This window comes from Leucoraja erinacea, chromosome 23 (assembly GCF_028641065.1).
Source record: "Leucoraja erinacea ecotype New England chromosome 23, Leri_hhj_1, whole genome shotgun sequence".
Classification (NCBI taxonomy): domain Eukaryota; kingdom Metazoa; phylum Chordata; class Chondrichthyes; order Rajiformes; family Rajidae; genus Leucoraja; species Leucoraja erinaceus.
In genome coordinates this window covers 32,349,153-32,371,752 of record NC_073399.1, presented here as the reverse complement: position 1 = coordinate 32,371,752, position 22,600 = coordinate 32,349,153, and the positions used below count along the sequence as shown (strand labels likewise).

General features: G+C 45.3%; 1 protein-coding gene across 5 annotated transcripts in view; it reads left to right on the top strand.

Moving 5' to 3' along the window:
• The window catches only part of septin9b (septin 9b), a 298,107-nt gene that overhangs the window by 198,948 nt on the left and 76,559 nt on the right, over positions 1–22,600 (top strand). The window contains exon 1 of one of the 5 annotated variants that reach the window (XM_055654244.1): positions 16,843–16,961. The exons of the other annotated variants lie outside the window; for them this stretch is intronic. The gene's annotated coding sequence lies outside the window, so the exon portion shown is untranslated. Of the gene's footprint in view, positions 1–16,842; positions 16,962–22,600 lie in introns of those variants that run through there. 5 annotated transcript variants of the gene reach the window in all.

Below are 22,600 nucleotides of genomic sequence, written 5' to 3'. Positions count from 1 at the left end.
CTTAGGAAGGGTCCTGACCTAAATCATTGTCTATCCATTCCCTCCACAGCTGCTGCCTGACCCGCTGAGTTCCTCCAACACTTTCTGTTTTGCAGCAGCTACAAATGCTGTTTGCTGATAATGCTACTGACTTCGGATTCAGATTCAGATTCAATTTTAATTGTCATTGTCAGTGTACAGTACAGAGACAACAAAATGCATTTAGCATCTCCCTGGAAGGGCGACATAGCAAATGATTTGAATAAATAATAATAAGTGTCCGGGGGGGGGGGGTGGTGATTGGCAGTCACCGAGGTACGTTGTTGAGTAGAGTGACAGCCGCCGGGAAGAAGCTGTTCCTCGACCTGCTGGTTCGGCAACGGAGAGACCTGTAGCGCCTCCCGGATGGTAGGAGGTTAAACAGTCCATGGTTGGGGTGAGAGCAGTCCTTGGCGATGCTGAGCGCCCTCCGCAGACAATCTCTTAGCAGAGATTCCTGACTTTCTTTACGTGAAGACCTGAGTTGATGGAGCATACAGTGTTGTATTGTTTGTACAGCTGAGGCATGTCATACCTTGGTGATCACATATCCAGTTGCCTGCAATTATTTCATCCAAATAATGTGTTCTTTTGTCGTCTCACATCTGGAAGCTTCATTTGAATGTTGAAAAATACAACACGGATATATCTTGAAATTAATTTCCTTCCTTTGTTGAATAAATATGAAGACTATTGTACGCTCATTGGCACTTTGTAGCATCTGAAGAAATCGGCCTTCATGGCCGTGGGGCCATGGCTTCATTGTCTGATTGGAGACGCACAGACTATCTTTGATCGGACTTTATTGGCTTTACCTTGTTATTCATGTTATTCCCTTTATCTTGTATCTGTACAGTGTGGATGACTCAATTGTAATCGTGTATTGTCTTTCCACTGACTGGTTAGCGCGCAACAAAAGCCTTTCACTGGACCTCGGTACACGTGACAATAAACTAAACTCAACTCGTGTTTCCGTATATGTAATGGCAGCGTTCAATTATTACATTGGTGTCATCATAAAGATCATGTCCATATAAAGGCAGCGCAGTGATGCTATTGGTAGAACTGCTGTCTCACGGCACCAGACACCCAGGTTGGGTTCTACCCCTTGGGTGCTGTCTGCATAGAGTTTGCACGTTCTCCCTGTGATTACTTGGGATTCCTCCGGGTACTCCAGTTTCCTCCTACATCCCAAAGTTGTGCGGGTCTGTTGGTTAATTGGCCTTTGTTACTTGCCCCGAGTGTGTAGGGAGTGAACGACAAAGTGGGATGACATAGAACCGATTGCTAACTTAACATCGTCTTTGAAAAAATGGTAGAATCAATTAGTAACGAATTAGTGACTGAACAGATAGAAAATCATATTACATATGGGCGGCGCTGTGGTAGAGATACTACCGTGTGCGTCAGAGACACAGGTTCGATCTTGACTACGGGTGCTGTCTGTACGGGGTTAGTAATTTTCCCTGGGACCGCATGGGTTTCCTCCAGGTGTTCCGGTTTCCGCCCACACACAAAACATACAAGTTTGTAGGTTAATTGGCTTTGGTAAAGATTGTAAATTGTCCCTCGTGTGTAGGATAGTGCTAGTGCACACTGATCGCTGGTCGGCACAGGCTCAGTGGACCGCACTGTTTCCGCACTGTATCTCTAAACTAATTGAGCACACTTGTTATGGTTTTATGGAAAGGAATTAATCAAAACCAATCAATATTGGTTTATACTCTCTAGAATTTAGAAGATTGAGAGGGGATCTTATAGAAACTTACAAAATTCTTAAGGGGTTGGACAGGCTAGATGCAGGAAGATTGTTCCCGATGTTGGGGAAGTCCAGGACAAGGGGTCACAGCTTAAGGATAAAGGGGAAATCCTTTAAAACCGAGATGAGAAGAACTTTTTTCACGCAGAGAGTGGTGAATCTCTGGAACTCTCTGCCACAGAGGGTAGTTGAGGCCACTTCATTGGCTATATTTAAGAGGGAGTTAGATGTGGCCCTTGTGGCTAAGGGGATCAGGGGGTATGGAGAGAAGGCAGGTACGGGATACTGAGTTGGATGATCAGCCATGATCATATTGAATGGCGGTGCAGGCTCGAAGGGCCGAATGGCCTACTCCTGCACCTAATTTCTATGTTTCTATGTTTCTAATCTAAAAAAAAACTATTTGAGGATGTAACATACAAGGAACATACAATTGTAATATTTTTCAGATTTTCAGACAAGGTGCTACTTTAAAGGTTTCTGCACAACATAAGAACTCAAGTCATCGGGAAAGGGAGAGGCGGTAATTAAGGGAGGTTTGATTAAGTAACAGAAAAGTGGACCCGACCTGAAACATCATCTATCCATGTTCTCTGGAGATGCCATCTGACCTGTTGATTTACTCCAGCACTTTGTTTTTTGTTGTGTATACCAGCATCTGCAGTTCCTTATGTCTAACAGGAAACAGAATTGTGTTTAAGAAGGAACTGCAGATGCTGGAGAATCGAAGGTTACACAAAAAAGCTGGAGAAACTCAGCGGGTGCAGCAGCATCTATGGAGCGAAGGAAATAGGCAACGTTTCGGGCCGAAACCCTTCTTCAGACTGATCGGGGGCGGGGGTGGGCGGGGACAAGAAAGGAAAAAGGAGGAGGAGCCCGAAGGCTGGGGGATGGGAGGAGACAGCAGGGGGACTGAGGAAGGGGAGGAGACAGCAAGGACTAACAAAATTGGGAGAATTCGATGTTCATGCCCCCGGGATGCAGACTCCCCAAACGGAATATGAAACAGAATTGGTTTTGGGAAATGTAATTTTCAATTTGGGCCAGTTACAGATTTTGAGGCACCACAGGGATCACAATGACATGACTTACAATCTATATTAATGACATGGATGAAATGAATTGCAGCCAGAATCCCTGCTGATATAAGAAAGGGAAAGCAGAGAGAGGGTGCAAAGAGCTGGCAAACTGATAAAGATAGATTAAACCAATGGGTAGATGATGTATACTGCAGGGAGGTGTTGAGGCTATTCAATTTGATACCAAGAATTAAAAAAGCAGAAAATTGATTAAATGAAAAACTACAAAATAGGTTAAACATAAAGTAACTCGGAGGGTCAGGCAGCATCTCTGGAGAAAAAGGATGGGTGATGTTTCGGGTTGGAACCCTTCTTCAGACAGTTAGTTACTCCAGCACTTTGTGTGTTGATTTTTGGTATAAACCAGTGATTCCCAACCTGGGGCCATATGCATGGCAAATTTCAGGTAGGCTACAGAAAAATTTAGGGATTTAGGGGGCCACAGGTTCAATGACGGGAGCCACTTTTTTTCCGCTAATAATGTCGGGGGGGGCACAGAAAAATTAAAGTGCCTAAGGGGGCCATGAACTAAAAAAGGTTGGGAACCACTGGTATAAACCAGCATCTGCAGTTCCTTCCTACTACAAAATAGGCTACGGTGCAATGGGACCCGGGTGACTTTGTACAGGATACACAGCCTTCTAGCATGCTTGTGTCACAAGTAATTATGAAGGCAAATAGAATTCTTGTCTTTATTGCTCAGAAATGGAATGTAAAATAGGGATGTCTTTCAACATACAAGTGGTTACTGAGCCCACAGTTGGAGAATTGCACGCAATATTGGGCTGTATACATCCTTTACAATAGCAAAGATGCCGTAGTTGATTACGAGGAAAGGATGAAGAGGATCTTCCAGTCAACACCATTTAGAAGAATAAAAGGTAATTTAATTGGTACAGATGAATATGAAAGGTCTTGGCAGGATGGATGCTTAAGGGCCTGTCCCAGAAGCATGCGACTCCATGCGGCAAATGCGACCTAACGTGGTTGCTTGAGCCGTACGGCCTCGCGGGGCCGGTCCCACTTTGATCGGCGGAGTTGTGCGGGGCTGGTCCCGACATCGCGCGGGGCTCCGAAAAACTGACCGTGTTTAAAAATTCCGCGCGGCAACGGCCTGCCGGCCCACAGCCGCCTCAAGGCCTTGTCACTCACTCGACCTCCGCGAGGCTTCCGCATCTGGTTAGGTCGCGCTTGCTGCATGCAGGCGGATGTTGGTGGGACTGGCCCTTTAGGTCGCGCTTGCCGCATGCAGGTCGCATGCTCGTGGGACCGGCCCCTGAGAGTCATAGTTGAGGTAGGAGGTAGTTGAGGTACTATCACAATGTTTAGGGGCAGCGCCATGCCGCAGCGGCAGAGTTTCTGCCTTCCAGTGACCCGGGTTTGATCCCGACTACGGTTGCTGTCGGTACCGAGTTTGTACATTCTCCCCATGGCTTGTAGGTCAATTGGATTGGTATAAGTGTAAATTGTCCCTAGTATGTGTAGGTAGTGTTAATGTGGTGGTGGCTGGTCGGTACGGACTTGGTAGGCTGAAGGGCCTGTTTATGCGCTGTATCTCTAACTAAAACTAAAAAATAAACGTTTAAGAAATATTTAGACATGTTCATGAATAAGAACGTTTTGGATAGGGGTCAAACACGGGCAGGTGGGAGTAGTGTAGATTGCACTGGTGAAGAGACTGCTTGGCACACAATAAAAGCTTTTTACTGCACCCCTGTACACGTGACAATAAACTAAACTAAACTCAATCTCAGATGGGGCATATTGGTCTTTGTGGGCAAGTTGAGATGAAGGGGCTCGATGACTCTATTTTCTATTTCATAAAACGTGAGCAAATAAACATTTGCATGATAGTATTAACATGTGGACTCAAATGCTTTGTTCGATTATTGAGCCATTATACGATATTTTCATCGTCTCTGGAGGCACAACCAAACGCGGGAATGATTTTGATGCAATAATTTTTTCCGCTCTTCCAGACTTGGTCTTGATCTCCAACTGTGATCTCAGATCCAAAGCTGTTTATTCAGCATTCTTAGCATTTTTGTGCAGTTTTAGTTTCTTTTTAGTTTTAGAGATGCCGCATAGAAGCTGGCCCTTCAGCCCACCGAATCCATGCTGACCATTGATCACCCCGTCCTCACTAATTCTACGTTATTCCCACTTTTACATCCATTCGCGACACTTTAGGGGGTGATTTACAGAATGCTAATTAACCTACAAACGTGGAGGGAACCGGAGCACCCGAAGGAAACCCACGTGGTCACAGGGAGAACGTGCAGACTCCACAAAGGCAGCCCCCGGGGTTAGGATGAAGCGGTGTCTGGCGCTGTGAGGCAGCAGATCTACCAGCTGTACCACTGTGCTGATATGGGAACTATCACAGCAAAGATCTATGAATACAGCATCAAATGTTTGGCAATATTGAATATATTATTGAATTGCATGTTTGGAAGATTCCGTACACCATTTGCTTCTGACTTTCCCAGCTGTCACAACAGCCTTGGATCTGTTTTTGAATCTTTCTGGTGAATATATTATGAAATTGTATTGTATGAGGGCCTGAGCTGTAGGGAGAGGTTGGGCAGGCTATGACTTTATTCCGAGGACTGCAGGAGACTTGAGTGATGATCTCATAGAGGTGCATAAAATCATGAGGGGAATAGAAACACTTCCCGACTTACACAATAGGGGGCGACTTTAATGGACTTTATCTTGCAGTAAACGCTATTCCTTTTATCCTGCACCTGCACCCTGCGGCTAGCTGGATTGTAATCATGTACGGGCTTTCCGCTGACTGGTTAGCACGCAACGAAAAGCTTTTCACTGTACCTCGGTACACGTTGCACTAAACTAATCTAAGTAACAAAATCCACACAGACTGCACTCAAGATCAGGATGGAACTCAGTTCTGGGGTGCTGTGAGGCAGCAGCTCCACCTGCTGCACCACTGTGACGCTCCAGGGGGGAGAAAAGTCATTCCTCTACTTTTTTGTGTGTGTTTTTTCCCCTTTCTTTCTCCCCCTAATATTTCAACAATATTTCACTGCTCATGGTCTCTTTTGAAAGCAATACCAACATGATATTTTCCATTTCATTTGCAATCATGTACTTCATTAAAAGTATTTTGTTTATGCAAGCTTAGACAGTGCATTTAGAACATGGACAATAGAACAGGACAGCACAGGAACAGGCCCTTTGGCCCAGAATGTTTATATTGAACACAATATAATATGCACACAATATGAACACAATATGCACTGACTTTACAGCCCAACACCCGGACTTCCATCTATTATATCCACGTAATGAAATTTGGAAGTTATGTGTATTGTAACTGTAATTTTTAACATTTTTTAAAAACATTTTTAATATTTAATATAATCTTTAAACATCTCCTTCACCATTTTGCCTTTATAGATATGCATATAGCCCCGCAGAATTGTGCACCTATCCCCCCCCCTCTCCCTTTTGTTTTTGTTTTCTGTTTCTTGTTTTTTGTACTAAATTATATGTATGCACTGAGTACGAGCAGCTTTTAATTTCATTGTACATGTATAGTGACAATAAATGGCATATCTATCTATATCTACAATGCCAAGCTAAACTGTTCTCATATGTCTGTATATGATCTGTACCCCTCTCTTCCCTACACATCCACGTGCCTATCTAAACACTTCTTAAACACCACTATGTTATCTGCCTCCACCACTATCCCAGGCATTACGTTCCAGGCCCCAACCACTCACTGTGTGAAAAAAAACTTGCCCCGCACATCTCATTAAACTTTATGATGGAGGACAGACTACAGGAGTCTGGGGCTTACCAGGAACAGGCACTACTCCAGTAGACTGAGCGTGAGGGAAGACCAGACTTTGGACAGTGGAAATGGTGCCAAAAGGTGGCAACGCCTGCATGTGTAAATATGCAAAAGGAATTTCACTGTGCAGTTGTACACAGTTGCACAATTCCTCCTCTCACTATGACCTATGCCCTCCAGTGTTTGACTTTTCCACTGAGAAAAAGGTTGGGACTGTCTCCCTTCCCATTGTTTTATAGACTTCTATCCAATCTCCCCTCAGCCTCCGATGTTCCAGAGAAAACAATCTAAGTCTATCCAACATTTCCCTGTGGTTGAAATGCTCTGATCCAGACAGCATTCTGATAATTTGAGCACCATTGCATTTATACCCTTCTGGGCTGTGGATATTAATCAGGAATTGATACAATTCATACTTTAGTTTAGAGATACAGCGAGGAAACAAACCCTTCAGCCCTACAAATCCGTGCCGGCCAATGATCAGTCCTACACTAGTTCTATCCTACACACTAGGAACAATTTTACAGAAGAGCCAATTAACCTACAGACCTGCACATCTTTGGAGTGTTGGAGGAAACCATAGCACCCGGAAAAACCCCACACGGTCACAGTGAGAACGTACAAACTCTGTACAGACAGCACCCAAGGTCAGGATCGAACCTGTGTCTCTGATGCTGTAAGGTAGCAATTATACTGCTGCGCCACTGTGATCTCTTTCTTCAATTGGGGATATTGAAATCCTATTGAAACACCCTGTTTCATCACCACGCCAGTTTATTTTATACAGGTAGGTTTTGCAATCTCCCAACTTCATACAACTACTGGCCATTAATCGTCTGAAACGTTGGCTTGCTTGCACTGACTGATGTTAATCCAGTCCATAAAACATCATTGTGTCCCAGCACACAAAAAAGCTGGAGAAACTCAGCGGGTGCAGCAGCATCTATGGAGCGAAGGAAATAGGCAACGTTTCGGGCCGAAACCCTTCCGGGTTTTGGCCCGAAACGTTACCTATTTCCCTTCGGGGTTTCGACCCGAAACGTTGCCCATTTCCTTCGCTCCATAGATGCTGCTGCACCCGCTGAGTTTCTCCAGCTTTTTTGTGTAACCTTCGATTCTCCAGCATCTGCAGTTCCTTCTTAAACATTGTGTCCCAGCAGCTGCCTGTTCCCAGTAAACAATCTTGTCCTTCTACTCGGGTGGACCTCTGAAACCTCCACAATAGTGTCAAGAATTTCCTGACTAAAACCTGACCTGCCCACATGGAAAAACAGCCGAGCGTAACGCATGCATCGGAGGAAGTGGCTGTCCCGCTGGGATTCCATGGAACAAAGAAAATGACTCAACTTGACCTGACCTTCACAGCCTTCCCACACCGCCGTCACAACTTGTGGGGTGGCGATTTAAACTTCCAGCTGACTGCCCGGTACTTGCGGGAAGCACCACTTTGCAGAAAGTGCAAAGCTACAGCAGATGATGCTGCAACGCAGCCAATGAAGCTGGGTTTGATCGGGTCCGGGTCCGAATAAACAAAGGAATTTATTTGGCTTGCAATAGAGAATCGTTAAAAGACTCATTAATTCCAGTTGCATTTTGCACATGTGATAATGCTTAAAGCACAATTTATCCATCTGTCTTCTTTCACTGATCAAAGCCATCTTTTTTCATTCTTGATAATTATTTAAGAATTTAAGTTAAGGAACAAGTCACTAATTAATGCGAAGAGCATGGTCTGTATTTTATGCTGTAGCTACAGTTGTGGGTTTAATATGTTTCAATGTCACAAGTCCTTTACTGGAGTAGAAACATATAAACATAAAAATTAGGTGCAGGAGTAGGCCATTCGGCCCTTCGAGCCCGCACGGCGATTCAATATGATCATGGCTGCTCCTCCAACTCATTATCCCGTACCTGCCTCTCTCCATCACCCCCTGTGTAGCCCCAATGCCACATCTCAGTTATAGGTTTAATATGTTCAATGTCACAGGTCCTTTACTGGAGTAAAAACCTGTCAGTGCAGTTGGGTGATCTTTACATTATAGACTGCATCATGATGAGGGTGGTGAATCTGCGGAATTCTTTGCAACAGAAGGCTGTGGATAGATTTCAGGCAGAGATAGATAGATTCTTGATTAGTATGGGTGTCAAAGGTTATGGGGAGAAGGCAGGAGAATGGATTTAGGAGGGTGAGATAGATTGCTATAATTGAATGGCAGAGTAGATGATGGGCTGAATGGCCCAATTCTACTCCTATCTCTTATGATCACCAGTAATCACTTTATTAGTTTTTTAAAATTTTAGACAAAACTGGCCCTTCGGCCCACCGGGTCCGTACTGACCAACAACCCCCATACACAAGCACTATCCTACACACTAGGGACAATTTACAATTTACCAAAGCCAATTCACCTACAAACCTGTACTTCTTTGGAATATGGGAGGAAACCAGAGCACCTGGGGAAAACCCACGGTGACGGTGAGAATGTACAAACTCCGTAGAGATGGTACCAATAGTCGGGATCGGACCCGGGTCTCTGACGCTGTAAGGCAGCAACTCTACTGCTGCCCACTTGAGGTTGAGCGTGATTGTCCTCCTGGCGGGTCCTTTCTGTGGGTCTAGAGACGGCTGAAGAGTCCGATCCTGGAGCCACGGAGTTTACGTCCCTCCAGCTGGGCGCCCGTGTGTGACATCTTTTCTCGTGGGGAGACCGGTGCACGGACAGCCACCCCCGGTCCGGCCTGCCTAAACCTACCTGATTCCCCCGGTTGTGAAACACTTTAACTCCCCCTCCCATTCCCACACAGACATTTCAGTCCTGGGCCTCCTCCTTTGTCAGGGTGAGGCCCAGGGCAAATTGGTGGAACAACACCTCATATTTTGCTTGGGCAGCGGTATGAATATTGACTTCTCTAACTTCAAGTAATACCTGCCTTCCCTCTCTCTCCATCCCTCCCCCCTTCCCAGTTCTCCAACTAGTCCGACTGTCCTCACTTACAATAGACAATGGGTGCAGGAGTAGGCCATTCGGCCCTTTGAACCAGCACTGCCATTCAATGTGATCATGGCTGATCATCCCCAATCAGTGCCCCGTTCCTGCCTTTTCCCCATATCCCCTGACTCCGCTATCTTTAAGAGTCCTATCTAGCTCTCTCTTGAAGGCATCCAGAGAACCTGCCTCCACCGCCCTCTGAGGCAGAGAAATTCCACAGACTCACCACTTTCTGTGAGAAACAGTGTTTCCTGGTCTACGTTCTAAATGGCTTACCCCTTATTCTTAAACTGTGGCCCCTGGTTCTGGTTTACATTTTATATCTGTTTGCTTTGTTGTTACCTTTTCCTAGCTAACAATGATCCTTGACCTCATCCACTTTTCCTTGACCTCATCCTCTTTGTCTTGTTTTCACACCTTACACTTCCTTATCCCTTGACTCGGTCTGAAGAAGGGTCTCGACCTGAAACGTCACCCATTCCTTCTATCCAGAGATGCTGCCCGTCCTGCTGAGTTACTCCAGCATTTTGTGTCTTATCTCAGGCGCCAACGAACGGACTCCACCACGATGAGGGGTCTCACCCTTTTGGAGCGTCTTCCATCTTCTCAGCCACTGTGGTCTCCACCCGCTGACCAGATGCCATCCTCCCCCTATTCCATTGAGCTTTTTAGAGTTATGCAGCATAAAACAGTCCTCTCCTCCATGCCGACAATGATGCCCCATCTAAGTTAGTCCCATTTGCCCGTGTTTTTCCCATACCCTCTAAACCTTTCCCATCCGTTTACCTGTCCAAATGTCTTTTAAATGCGGTTATAGTACCTGTCTCAACTTCCTGCTCTGGCAAAAAAAAAGAGACACAAAATGCTGTAGTAACCCAGTGGGGCAGGCAGCATCACTGGAGAATATGGATATGGTGAGGTTCTAGGTCAGGACCATTCTTCAGACTCATTTTGTCATTACGCTGGTTTGTAAACTAGCATCTGCAGTTCCTTGTTTCTGCATTTCTCCTCTGGCAGCTTGTTCCATATACCTGCCACCACCCTCTGAGCAAAAAGGTTATTCACTATTAAATCTTTCCCCTCTAAAACCTCTTTTGAGGTTGCACAGTGGAACGGCTGGCAGTGCAGCTGACTCTCGACGCCAGAGACCTGGGATTGATCCTGACGTCGGGTGCTGTCTGTGTGGATTTTGCACGTTCTCCCTGACAGGCGCATCAGTTTCCTCCCGCATCCAAAAGACGTGGGGATTTGTAAAATTGCCCCTAATGTGTTGGGAGTGGATGAGAAGCTGAACATGACACCAAGATAAACTAATCTTCTCAGCCTGCAAGTGATCCAAGTCCCTCCATTCCCTGCATATCCATGTGCCCATCTAAAAGCCTCGTAAATGCAATGACATCACATCTTCCTCCGACATCACCCCTGGTAGCACATTCTAGCCACTTTCTATGTAAAAAAAAAACTTGTCCCACACATCTCCTTCAAACTTTGCCCCTTTATTATGCACAGAAAAAATAGTTTGTTCAGATATTAACAGAAAAATAATACACTACAGATATTCTTTCTGATTCGTAAAGTTACTTGGTGGTCTGCTCATGGAAATTTTGTCCAATTAAAACATTTTATGACCAAATAATGTTTTGCTTGTAAATAAACATCTTTTTTCTTAGCTCTCAACTCTTTTTTTCTTATTCTGTGTGAGTTTATTGTCTTTATTTCTTGGCTTGGTTTTGTTGCATATTTTCCTAATGACACATGCAAAAACGTGCTAGATTTTGTTTCTAGATTTATAGGGAGAGGTTGGATAGGTCGTGATCTCACACAAAGAGTGGTGGGGTAGGGACTATTGCAACATTTTTGAAGAAACAATTGGACAGATACATGGATAGGACATGTGTTGGACAGGTTTGGAGGGATATGGGCCAAACGCATGCTTGTGGGACTAGTGTAGATGGGGCATGTTGGCTGGTGTGAGCAAGTTGGGCCGCAGGGCTTGTTTCCACGCCCTATCATGATGAGTCTATGAGAATGAAGGGTGACCATAGAGTCAGACAGCACAGAAGCAGGCCCTTCAGCCCAACTTGTCCATGCTGACAAAATGTACCATCTAAACTGGTCAGATGTGTCTGTCTATCTGTCTATCTATCTATCTATCTATCTATCTATCTATCTATCTATCTATCTATCTATCTATCTATCTATCTATCTATCTTTATATAAAACTCTGTGGCTGCCGCCTGTCGTCCGCTGCCTTTCTGCCTTTTGATTTGTTCCATCGTGTGATGTCACAATGCCCTATGCTCGCAGATGTCCAATCAGAATGGAGCCATTTACATGTACGGCTGCCGGCTGCCTTTCTTCCTTTGATTCCTTGCCACGCCGAATCCAGACGCACAATCGCCGAGATCTTTTCCAGTTCGGTAGAGATTTCACTTTTCATTCCAAGTATCCACTCCTCATTACATTTCGTCGTGTTTATGTACACATTTTAAATCAAATCCTTCTCTCCCCCCCACTCACTCATTTTGTCGCCTCCTGCTGGCCAGCAACCATAACGGTTGCTGGCGCCCGCATCTCGCCTCAAAGACGCCATTTAAAAACAGCCGCACTGCTGATTCCTGAGCCGTTTGAGTTGGAGGACCACGTCTCCCGTGGGGGCTACGGGTAGGGAACGGCTGCGTTGGGGGAGCAGACCCAATGGGTCTGCACTTGGTCTAGTATCCCTTTAAACCTTTCCTATCCATTAACCTGTCCAAATGTCATTTAAATACTGTTGTAATTCCTGCTTCAACTATTTTGTCTGACAGCTCGTTCCATATACACACTCTTATCGAGGTATACAAGATCATGAGGGGCATTGATAAAGTGAACGCTCTCCGTCATTTTCCGAGTGTAGATGATTCTAAAGTGAGAGTGCATGGGCTGAATGTGAGAGGAGAGATTTACCAGGGGAACATTTTCATTCAGAGGATAGTCCGTATTTGGAATGAGCTGCCAGAGGAAGCCATTGAGGCAGGTATAATTATGGGCTTTTAAAAGGCATTTGGACAGATATATGGATAAGAAGTGTTTAGAGGGCTATGGGCCAAATGATCCCAGGTATAATAATTTAGTTAGCATGGACAAGGTGGGCCGAAGGACCTGTCTCTGTGCTATGTAGCTTTATAATGACTGGAAAATATATCTCATGTAAACTGATTAAAATATTAGCAATACTATTAGTTTTTTGGGGCAGCACAGTGACGCGGTGGTAAAGTTAGTGCCTAACAACCTCAGCGACCCGGGTTCGATCCCAACTACTGGTGCTGTCTGTACAGAGTTTGTGCGTTCTCCCTGTGACTGCGTGGGTTTTCTCTGGGTGCTCTGGTTTCCATCCACATTCCAAAGACATGCGTGTTTGCAGGTTAATTGAGTAGGATAGTGCTAGTATTCGTGGTGATCGCTGATTCCATGCTGTATCTCTAAAAGCCTAAATGTTTAAAGTCTAAAAGTCTAAATAAAGACAAAAATACTATTTTTTGCTTACCTTTCTCCATCTGAGCACTGGCCATTTTCAGGTATTGGGAGGACATATATGGTGCTGGAGGAACTCAACGGGTCAGGCAGCATCCGTGGAGAGAATGAGCAGGTGACGTTTTAGTCGGGACTTTTTTCAAATCATCCTTACCGCAGATGCTGTCTGACCCGCTGAGTTCCTCCAGCACTTTGTTTTGCTCAAGATTCCAGCATCTGCAGTTCTCTGTGTCTTTGTTTTACTGGGCGGTATAAGTAGCTGGGACGAAGCCGGGAGAGGTCCAATAGTGTGTCCACCCGTCAGCTCAGGGTGATCGGAGCCACCGTTAAATTTGGTGATTCTGGCATACGGGAGGGGAGGCAACAAATATTCTAGCATCAACCTCTAGCCTGTTCCTGACTTCTGTGAGAGACAAGCACAACATATTGATGCAGGCATTATTGTGGACAGCCTGATCTCCACTGAGCCTTTGGTGGGTTTGTGGGTTAATTAGCCTCTGATCAACTGCCTCGAACATAGAAACATAGAAATAGAAATTAGGTGCAGGAGTAGGCCATTCGGACCTTCGAGCCAGCACCGCCATTCAATATGATCATGGCTGATCATCCAACTCAGTATCCTGTACCTGCCATCTATCCATACCCCCTGATCCCTTTAGCCACAAGGGCCACATCTAACTCCTTCTTAACTATAGCCAATGAACTGGCCTCAACTACCCTCTGTGGCAGAGAATTCCAGAGATTCACCACTCTCTGTGTGAAAAAAGTTCTTCTCATCTCGGTTTTAAAGGATTTCCCCTTTATCCTTAAACTGTGACCCCTTGTTCTGGACTTCCCTAACATCGGGAACAATCTTCCTGCATCTAGCCTGTCCAACCCCTCAAGAATTTTGTAAGTTTCTATAAGATCCCCTCTCAATCTTCTAAACGTGTAGCCAGTGGATGAGAAAGTGAGGTCACATAGTGTGAATAGATGATCGATGGTTGACATGGGCTCAGTGGGCCGAAGGGCTTGTTTTCAGGCTGTATACAATAGTCATAGAGCGTGGAAACAGGCCCTTCAGCCCAACTTCCCCTCTAAATCTCTCCTATCCATGTACCTGTCTAAATGCTTCTTAAACGTTGCGATACCACCTGCATCAACTACCTCCTCAGGCAGTTTGTTCCATGCACCCATCACCCTTTGTGTAAAAAAAAGTTACCCCTTAGGTTCCTGTTCTAAAATAAAAACAAAATCTCTCAAAGAAAACAAAAATCAAGGGACTATTTGTCTGCTGGAAATAGTCTGAATTGTCTTGGATTTAACTCCTCCTCCCATTTGTCAGACCATTTCCGTAGCTGATCTCTAACCCGCTGTACACTTGATGCTCTATCCCGCTTCTCACTGACCGACGCTTCACCAATTTTGGCGTCATCTGCATATTTTCTTACCAACCTATCTGCGTTAACATCCAAGTTATTTATACATCTCAAAAATCAGACATCCCACAGCAGTTACCACACAGTGGCGTGGTGGTAGTTTCTGCTCCACAGCGTTAGATACCCAGGTTTGATCCTAACTACGGGTGCTTTCTGTACAGAGTTTGTACCATCTGCCTGTGACCTCGTGGGTTTTTTTGCAGGTGTTCCGGTTTCTTCCCATTATCCAAAGATGTGCGGGTTTGTAGGTTAGACTTTAGACATACAGCGTGGAGACAGGCCCTTCGGCCCAGCAAGACCAGCGATCATCCCGTACACTAACACAATCCTACACATAGGGACAATATACAATTTACAGTAGCCAGTTAACCAATTGGCTTCTGTAAATTGCCCCTATTGTATAGGATGGGACTAGTGTACAGTGATTGTGGGTCGGCATGGACTATTTGGGCCGAAGGGTCTGTTTCCATCGAAGATAGACACAAAATGCTGGAGTAACTCAGCGGGACAGGCAGCATCTCTGGAGAGAAGGAATGGGCAGTGTTTTGGGTCGAGACCCTTCTTCAGACTGGCCTGTTTCTGGGTCTGAAGAAGGGTTTCGGCCCGAAACGTTGCCTATTTCCTTCGCTCCATAGATGCTGCTGCACCCGCTGAGTTTCTCCAGCTTTTTTGTGTGGCCTGTTTCCATGCTGTGTGTCTTAATGAAACTTAACTAAACTAAATGTTACCTGCGAATGTCAGTGATCACAGACCTCCAGTCTGAATAACACTCCTCCACCACAACTCTCTGTCTTGGATGATTCTCAGGGAGCCTCTTGGAACCACCATTGTGTTCAGTGGGACCACAGTTCTTTGCCACAGAAGCTCTTGCAGGCAGCTCTGGATGGTGCCTGAAAGCTGCAAGCAGCAAGTCACTGAGCTGGTTACTGCTGTGGTCACATAGACGGCTCCACCCATTCTAGCAGGTGGAGAGTTATTGACATTCATTGCAGCTAAATAGGAAAAAATATATGTTTGAGTTTAGTTTATTGTCCTGTGTGTACAGTGACAAGCTTTTGTTGCGTGCCAACCAGCCAGCGAAAGGTATACACATGCTAATGATCGACCTATCTACAGTGTACAGATACAGAATAAAGGGAATGACGGGAATGACACTCAGTGCAATCAAAGATAGTGCAAGGGTCTCCATTGAGGTAGATAGTAGTTCAGGACTACTTTCTAGTTTTTTTTGTAGGATGGTTCAGTTGACTAATAACAGCTGGGAAGAAACTGTCTCTGAACCTGGAGGTGTGCATTTTACACCCCTATACCTTTTTACCAGGGCCGCCGCAAGATTGGCAGTCTCGCCAACAGTCTGTCTGTTTTTTCGTCTTTTTTTTGTTATTTTTAGTGTGTTTTTAAAGTTTGTGTTAATGTTCTCTGGTTTGTTTTATGTGGGGGGTGGGCGATGGGGTTGGGGGGAAACTATATTTCAATCTCTTACCGTGCTGGAGCTGTGATTGTTTTCCGGCTCGTATCTCCGGTCTCTCTGCGGCCTAACATCGTGGAGTTGGAGGCCTCGCTCGAGACTGACTTTGAGCCTCACCGCGGGGCACGGCCTTACAATGGAGACAATCCCTTGCCTGGGATCGCTCCAACCGAGAGCTCGCAGAGCTCGGGTCTCGGGTTTAAGGTCAGGGAGGAAAAGATTTAGTAGGAACCTGAGGGGGTAACTTTTTAATACAAAAGGCGGTGGGAATATGGAACGAGCTGCCAGAGTAGGTAGTGGAGGCAGGTACTATATTAATATTTAAGCGACTTTGGACAGGTACGTGGATAGTAAAAGTTTAAAGGGTTCAAGGTCAAGCGCAGGCAGGTGAGACGGGCGATGTTGGTCGACAAGTTGTGCCGAAGGGCATGTTTCCACAGGGCTGTATGATTCTATGGTGACAGCGTAGACCAATGCCGCCTTAGAACGGGAAACATATTCCATCTAAGAAGGGTCTCAACCTGAAACGTCACCCATTCCTGCTCTCTAGAGCTGCTCCCTGTCCCGCTGAGTTACTCTAGCATTTCGTGTCTATCTTCAACATAGTTAATCGGTTCTCCGAGCACTTGCGGCTTGACGGATTATTTCCTCTCGTCAGTTGCCACCTCCCTGTAACAGACTTAAAGAAATGTCCATTTCCTGTCTCTCGAGCTGTTGTGCTGCTCAGTCAACATACAGTGAAGGGACACTTGAGTCATATGTGGAGTTGCCAGCTGCCTTCCTGTGCTGCAAGCAGCCATGTGAAAGGGCACATGAGGCAGCTCCCTGCTATCCCCGACACCTCCTCTCGACGGCCTTGCTGTGAAACTTGCAAATTCGTCGATTTTATTAATCGGGTAAGACTTTAAAAATGGAGCAGCTACCAATTGATTTCTACGTATTGTGCAGTGTTTGAAGTGTCAGGACAAGTGTCAGCCAATCTTTAAACCTGGGATTGGTGCAAGAGGAAACAAAGTGTTGGAGTAACTCAGCGGGTCAGGCAGCATCTCTGGAGAACACGGATAGGAGGTGCTTTGGGCCGGGACCATCTCAGCAGCACAGTGGCACAGCGGTAGAGTTGCTGTCTTGTGGTGCCAGAGAACTGAGTTTGATCCAGACTACTGGTGCTGTCTGTGTGGAGTTTGCACGTGACCGAGTGGGTTTTCTGCGGGTGCTCCAGTTTCCTTCCACATGCCAAAAACGTACTGGTACGTAGGTTAATTGTCTTTGGTATAAAATTGTATATTGTCTTTCGGTGTGTAGGATAGTGTACGGAGATCGTTGGTTAGCACGGACTCGGTGGGCCGAAGGGCCTGTATCTCTATACCTAAACCACGTTCTCCACAGATGCTGCCTGACCTGCTGAGTTACTCCAGCACTTTGTGTCCATTTTGTATATTAACCAGCATCTGTGGTTCTTTGCTACTTCATTGGTGCAAGAGCATCTACAAGGTCAACAATATCATTTTATAAGGTGACAGATGTAGTGATTGATTTTTAATTGGTGTAAGCCAAGTAGCAAAAAAATTAGTGAAAAATATGCATATTGAAAATGATAATTCCGTGGCGACTGGAAACCTTGAAATTGTAATAGAAAAATGTGAACTGATTACTGAGGTGGTCAAGTTTTATCGATTGACGTTGTCTGTACTGTGCAATCATTGGGCTGATTAAACGCATGCCAAAGAAAGCAGAGAACAATATCTGCATTCAACATAGGCATCATTTTGCACAGATCATTTAACAAAATGGCCTGCTTGAGTTCACACATTCAGAAACCGCCCCTCCTCCATTTTCAAAGACTCCTTTTCTTTCATGCCAAGCTGTGGACCGTTTGACCAAACAATACTTCGATAAATCACGACTAGGGCAGACCTATAACCTGTGTGTGTGTGTGTTTTATAGACTGTATGGTGTGATTGTTGACCCAAAGATTAAACCCACCTTGTTTTGTGTGGAAACAAAGCTGCCTTTTGTACTTCCTATTTGTCCCTTGACTCTCACTGTGTACGGACAGGCCGGGTACCGTTCTGTGAACGGGAACGACAATTCTCTGCCTCTCCCAAGTGTGGAGCAGCTGTAATTTCATCCGTGGGACGAGAGAGTGAGTGTATCTTCTACTGTCTGGGTAATGCACTTGTGAGCGCATTAAACATCGCTGTTGCAGTGTAAAATTAAGCGTTTAATTTGAGGGGGTTAGAACAGATAAACTAGGATGTAATGTTGAGGTTTTATAAGGCACTGGTCAGGCTACATTAGGAGTATAGTGAGCATTTTTGGGCCCCGTATCTGAGGAAGGATGTGCTGCTGTTGGAGAGGGTCCAGAGGTGGTTTTAACACAGGAATGACTGTGTTAACATATGATAAACGTTTGACGCACTGAGCCTGTACTTGCTGGAGTTTAGAAGGAGGAGGGAAATTTAGCGAATTGTGAAAAGCCTGGATAGAGTGAATGTGGTGTCGATATTTCCACTGGTGGGAGAGTCTCGGAACAGAGCCCATATCATCAGAATAAAAGGATGAACCTTTAGAAAGACGAGGAGGAATTTCTTTAGGTGGAGCATGGCAAATCTGTGAAATTCATTGTCGCAGACAGCTGTGGAGACCAAATCAATTGATATTTTTAAAGGCGGAGATGAACAGATTCTTGATTAGTAAGGGCGTCAGGGGTTATGGGGAAAAGGCAGGAGAATGGGGTTGAGAGGGAAAGATAGATCAGCCATGATTCAATGATGGAGTAGACTTGATTGGACGAAAGGGCTAATTCTGGCCCTGAAACTTGTGAACATATGAACTTATGAAAATATAGTGTGTACTGCTTGGCAGTGAGAGGTTCCTTTGCTGGTTTCAGTGTGCTGAGCAAGGTTACCATGAGCATGTGCAGTGTACAGATAACTATAGATGTGGTAGATAGGGGAGGTTTGTTTGCAAGAAGGAACAGTTTGCAATTGATCATATGTTTTGCAATTCAGTTTGAAGCCTGTTATTAGACTGGAGAATTGGGTCCTATGTTTAGAGTTCTCTCCTTCCATGTAGCTATTGGAAATGATTCAACTTTGATATTCTTTGTGAGAGGAAATGGGGAGGACACAGACACCATCATTTAGCATGTTCCTTTGATTCTCATTTCTTACAAACCAGCCCTACGGTCAATTTAGTTTAGCGTAGTTTCGGGATAGAGCATGGAAACAGGCTCTTTGGCCCTCAGACACCATGCCAACCAGCGATCACCGGTAATGCTAGCTCATAGAAACATAGAAAATAGGTGCAGGAGGAGGCCATTCGGCCCTTCGAGCCAGCACCGCCATTCTTCGTGATCATGGCTGATCGTCCCCTATCAATAACCAGTGCTTGCCTTCTCCCCATATCCCTTGACTCCACTAGCCCCTAGAGCTCCATCCAACTCTCTCTTAAATCCATCCAGTGACTTGGCCTCCACTACCCTCTGTGGCAGGGTATTCCATAAATGAAATGACCTCCCATTTATTCTAAGGCTGTGGCCCCTGGTTCTGGACTCGCCCAACGTTGGGAACATTTTTCCTGCATCTAGCTTGTCCAGTCCTTTTATAATTTTATATGTTTCTATAAGATTCCCCCTCATCCTTCTAAACTCCAGTGAATACAAGCCTAGTCTTTTCAATCTTTCCTCATATGACAGTCCCGCCATCCCAGGGATCAATCTCGTGAACCTACGCTGCACTGCCTCAATCACAAGGATGTCCCTCAAATTAGGAGACCAAAACTGTACACAATACTCCAGATGTGGTCTCACCAGAGCCCTATACAACTGCAGAAGAACCTCTTTAATCCTATACTGAAATCCTCTTGTTATGAAGGCCAACATTTCATCAGCTTTCTTCACTGCCTGCTGTACCTGTAAGCCAACTTTCAGTGACCGGTGTACAAGGACGCCCAGGTCTCGCTGTACCTCCCCCTTACCTAACCTAACCCCATTGAGATAATAATCTGCCCCCTTGTTTTTGCCGCCAAGGTGGATAACCTTACATTTATCTATATTATACTGCATCTGCCACGCATCTGCCCACTCACTCAACCTGTCCAGGTCACCCTGCAACCTCCTAACATCCTCTTCACAGTTCACACTGCCACCCAGCTTCGTGTCATCCGCAAACCTGCTAGTGTTGCTCCTAATTCCCTCTTCCAAATCATTAATATATATGGTAAACAGTTGCGGCCCCAACACTGAGCCTTGCGGCACTCCATTCGCCACTGCCTGCCATTCTGAAAAGGACCCGTTCACTCCTACTCTTTGCTTCCGGTCTGCCAACCAATTTTCTATCCATGTCAACACCCTACCCCCAAAACCATGTGCTCTAATTTTAGTCACCAGTCTCCCGTACGGGACCTTATCAAAGGCTTTCTGAAAGTCTAGATACACTACATCCACTGGCACCCCTTCATCCATTTTACTTGTCACATCCTCAAAAAATTCCAGAAGATTAGTCAAGCATGATTTCCCTTTCATAAATCCATGTTGACTTGGACTAATCATTTTACTGCTATCCAAATGCTCCATTATTACCTCTTTAATAATTGACTCCAGCATCTTTCCCACCACCGAAGTCAGGCTAACTGGTCTGTAATTCCTCGTTTTCTCTCTCGCTCCTTTCTTGAAAAGTGGGATAACATTAGCTATCCTCCAATCCACAGGAACTGATCCTGAATCTATTGAACATTGGAAAATGATCACCAATGCATCCAATATTTCTAGAGCCACCTCCCTGAGGACCCTGGGATGCAGACCATCAGGTCCAGGGGATTTATCATCCTTCAGTCCCATTAGCCTACCCAATACTATTTCTCGCCTAATGAAAATTGATTTCAGTTCCTCTACACCCTTAGGTCTGTCCTCCAGTACATCTGGGAGATTGTTTGTGTCTTCATTAGTGAAGACAGATCCGAAGTACCTATTCAACTCTTCTGCCATTTCCTTGTTGCCCATAATAATTTCACCCGTGTCTGCCTTCAAGGGACCCACATTTGACTTTGCTACTCTTTTTCCCTTAACATATCTAAAGAAGCTTTTACTGTCCTTCTTTATATTCCTGGCCTGCTTCCCCTCGTATTTCATCATTTCATCCCGTATTGCCCGTTTTGTTTCCTTCTGTTGTCCTATGAAAGTTTCCCAATCCTCTGGCTTCCAGCTACTCTTTGCTGTGTTATACATCTTTTCTTTTAGTTTTATTCTATCCCTAACTTCTCTTGTCAGCCACGGTTGCCTCCTACTCCCCTTTTGGAATGAAAAGATCCTGTGTCTTCCGGATTATGCCCAGAAATTCCTGCCATTGCTGTTCCACCGTCATTCCTGCTAGGATCCCTTTCCAGTCTCCCCTCTCATGCCTTCCTAGTCCCCTTTGTTCAACTGCATCACTGACACTTCCGATATAACGTTCTCCTTCTCAAATTGCAGATTAAAACTAATCATATTATGATCACTACCTCCAAGCGGTTCCTTTACCTCGAGTTCTCTTATCATATCTGGTTCATTGGACAACACTAAATCCAGAATTGCCTTTTCTCTGGTCGGCTCCATTACAAGCTGCTCTAAGGATCCATCTCGGAGGCATTCTACAAACTCTCTTTCTTGGGGTCCTGAACCAACCTGATTGTCCCAGTCTACCTGCACATTGAAATCCCTCATCACCACGGTGGCATTACCTTTGTTACATGCCAGTTTTAACTCCTACTGCAACTTACACCCTACATCCGGGTTACTATTTGGGGGTCTGTAGATAACCCCATTTAGTGTCTTCTTGCCTTTACAATTCCTCAACTCAATCCACAGTGACTCTACCTCGTCAGTCCCTATGTCTTCCCTCGCAAGGGACTGAATTCCATCCCTCACCAGCAGAGCTACCCCCCTCCTCTGCCCACCTGCCTGTCCTTGCTATAGGATGTATAACCCTGAATATTAAGTTCCCAGGCCCGATCCTCCTGCAGCCACGTCTCAGTAATCCCCACAACATCATATCTACCAAACTCTAACTGAGTCTCAAGCTCATCTACTTTACTTCTTATACTTCACGCATTCATATACAATACTTTTAATTCCTTACGCATCTCACCTTTCACATCGATCCCTATTACACTTGGCCATACGCTCCTATCCCTTTGTGAGCTTCCTTTCCCGTTAGTTCTGGGTTCATTAACCATCCCTTTACTCTCTTTCCCTTTAACTCCGTCCTCGACTATCCCATTTGACACCCCACCCCTCTTATTCAGTTTAAAACCTCCTGTGTAGCAGTGGCAAACCTGCCTGCCAGAATGCTCTGTCCTATACACTAGGGACAATTTACAAATTTACCGAAGCCAATCACCCTACACACCCGCACGTCTTTGGTTTGTGGGAGGAAACCGGAACACCCGGGGAAAACCCACGCGGTCCTGGCAGAATGTACATACACCATACACACAGCACCCTTGGTTAGGATTGAACCCGTTGCTCTGGCGCAGCTAGGCAGCAACACTACCGCTG